The sequence below is a fragment of the Notamacropus eugenii genome, chromosome 1 (assembly GCF_028372415.1).
Source record: "Notamacropus eugenii isolate mMacEug1 chromosome 1, mMacEug1.pri_v2, whole genome shotgun sequence".
Classification (NCBI taxonomy): domain Eukaryota; kingdom Metazoa; phylum Chordata; class Mammalia; order Diprotodontia; family Macropodidae; genus Notamacropus; species Notamacropus eugenii.
In genome coordinates, this window is record NC_092872.1 from 211293182 (window position 1) to 211296265 (window position 3084).

Sequence of the window (3084 nt, forward strand, 5' to 3'; positions counted from 1 at the left end):
GACAATTTATTGGCTTCCTTTAAGTCCCAACTAAAATCCCATCCTTTACAGGAAGCTGTTCCTCACCCCTTTGAATTCTAGTGTCTTCCCTCTTTTGATTGTTTTCTATTTATTCTGAATATCGCCTATTTGTCACGCCTGTTGTCCCCCCTCAGACTGTGAGCTCCATGAGTTCAGGGCTTGTCTTTTGCCTCTTTTTGTATCCCCAGCATGTAGCCTCAGTATGTGCCTCACATAGTATATACAAATTATCCTGCGAGAGGACTCTTGAGCTTATATATCTGGAGTTCTGACCCAGTTAGGATCTGAATTAACTTGATAATCCCCTTAGAATTCAGAGCTTTACAAGCCATATTATCCCAGCAGGGAGTCAGTCACTAAGGTGAGGCTGTGGATAGAGCACTGGGCCTGGAGAAGACTTGAGACATTTACTAGCTTTGTGACTCTGGGCAAGTCACTTAACCTCAGTTTCCTCAGTTGTCAAATGGGGATAACACCATCCATCCCACAAAGCTGTTGTGAGAATGCAATGAGATGATATTTGTACACCACTTGGTATAGTGTCTGGTACTGTACACACGCACACACACACACATATACACACACATATATATACAATACACACATATACATATATATACATATATATGTATTAATAAAATGCATGTTAGGCTCCTTCTAAATGCTTATTCCCTTCCCCCATAACTTCTTTTTATTCTGGGCTTATAAGGTAATCATATCTTGGGTTCATTGAAGATCAAGGGACTGCAACAACAAACTTTACTGCTCTCTGTTTTGCAATTATCGTTTGTTAATGTTTAATTGAAAATTCCCTTGTCTTTTCTCTAGCCTTATCTGGCCAAGTGTTACTCTGGGTAAGATTGCTGCCACCGTTTACTGCCTGGGTACGACTTCCTGGCTACCAGAGAAAGACTTTTTTTATTGGGCATTGCTGTTCCAACTTACTGGGAAGTGGAAAGGGTCCCTAGGACATTTGAATCAATGTTGTATCCTTATTTATTCTTTGTTAATTATTTTATGACCCACAAGTATCTAGTCCTAAACCTGAACCTTCAAGTGGCTTGAGTTCAGCCTAGTCCCTAGCAGGTATCTTCTTCCTTTATGTCTCTTTTTTTGGTATAGTCTCCACTTCCTGTCCACCATTGTGTACCTATCTGGTGTTCCCTCTGAAATCTGAGTCCTTGAAGGTTAGAAATGAGAAGGATCTTAGGATGATGTTGTATATGACCAAGAGTATGCTGGATCTGAGGCAGCTATGTGGCATGGTGGATATAGCACTGGACCAGGTGTCAGGAAGACCTGAGTTGAAATGTGACCTTAGAGACTTACTTGCTGTGTGACCCTGGGTAAGTCACTTCACCCTGTTTGCCTCACTTTCCTCATCTGTAAAATGATCTGGAGAGGAAATAGAAAATAACTCCAGTATCTTTGCCAAGAAAACTCCAAATGGGGTCACAGTTAGAAACAACTGAAATGACTGAACAAATGCTCACCTAATGAGATCTGATTCTTAAATTTCCAGTGTAAGCCTTCATAGCAAATGTTACAAAAAGTGTTACTTGTTTTATTGTTGATTGTCTAGACTTAAGGAAGTGAAGGAGAAAATGTTAATAATGCACCTTAAACTTAATGTTTGTTATATATACCTGGAGATTCTGGGTGTTAAATATTTTTATCAGCACATCCCTGCCTCTGACTTACAGAAATTGCCAGAGGTAAACCTTCCTCCATTGTGTATGCAATAGGTACTTGATAACTATATTTTGTCATCATTTAATGATTCGACATTGAACTGATTAAGGAGAATTAAGGAGAATTTTGAGATAAAAATTCTTTTTTCTTCTTCTCTTGACTATAGACTGAAAGAATATTGTTTTCTCCACATATATGTTATTTTTCAAAACTGTAGTCAAGTTTGATTTTTAAAATGCAAATTAACTTAAAAGTATTGCTGATTTTACACAAGCTTTTTTGTAATTGTGTATTTTTTAATGAATACTAAGAGTAAAACTGTAATGTATGGGTCAGTGAAGCCTATCTCCAGGTATATCTGGTGATGTGGCTACATTCAGTGACAGTTGGATAGTTTGGGAAAAAAATATCAGATTAAGATGGACAGGCAATAATATTTTATATTAACTTTGATGGGCAATTTAAAAAGTTTTAAAATGTAGTGCTGTCATGATTTCCTTGTTTTTTCAGATTGAGGGACATTGAAATCTTATTGTGACTTTTGTCAAACAGAAAAACTCAAGAACATTAACTTTGTAGTTTGCAGCTATTCAGGAGCAGCATGGGACTTGGCCTTTGTGGTCATCTATCTGTCTTTCATCCACATAATATACTTGTACAATGAAGGCCTGAAGTGCCACACACTGTTATTCCACACTTGCTCTGATCTCATGCAAATTAATTATACATTCTGGGTTTTTAAGGGTCTGCTGGCATCTGTTTAAAAATGAAGATGCACATGAAGTGCCTCAGTGGTATTCATTGTAAATATGAAAGATTATAACAAAAAAGGAGCCCACAATTGTCCTCTTGCTTTCCAACAACTCAAGTTTTGTTAAATAAAGGTATAATGAGTCCTACAAGTACTTTCCATGAGACTAGGGAGAGACCTCAGGGTAAAAAGGCCAAGGTCACCCACTGTACCTGGGGTCATCTCCAGTAGTCCTGATCTCTATCTTGCCAGTGTATCCAAAGTACTCCAGAGGAGAAAGTGAGGCTATTGACCTTGCTCAGCCCACCCTCATTTAAATCTAATTCATTTGCCAGTCATGGCACCACCTACCTGTTGTCTCGATCCTCTCCAAGAATGAAAAACACACACTAATGGGTCAAGTAAGTTTATTTTTATGTTTTAAAAGAGCCCTCAGTGTTGGAACAGATTAAGAAACACTTCCTCTCAGCAGAGTCATAAGGTACTATGGGATATGGCATATGCTCTCACAATCCTAGAATCACTGTTTTTTTAACATGTTTGTTAAAAGTATTGATTGTAAGGGGAGGTGGGACCATATTGGGAAATAACTGTGGTATATAAGAAGCAAAAAGAATCAG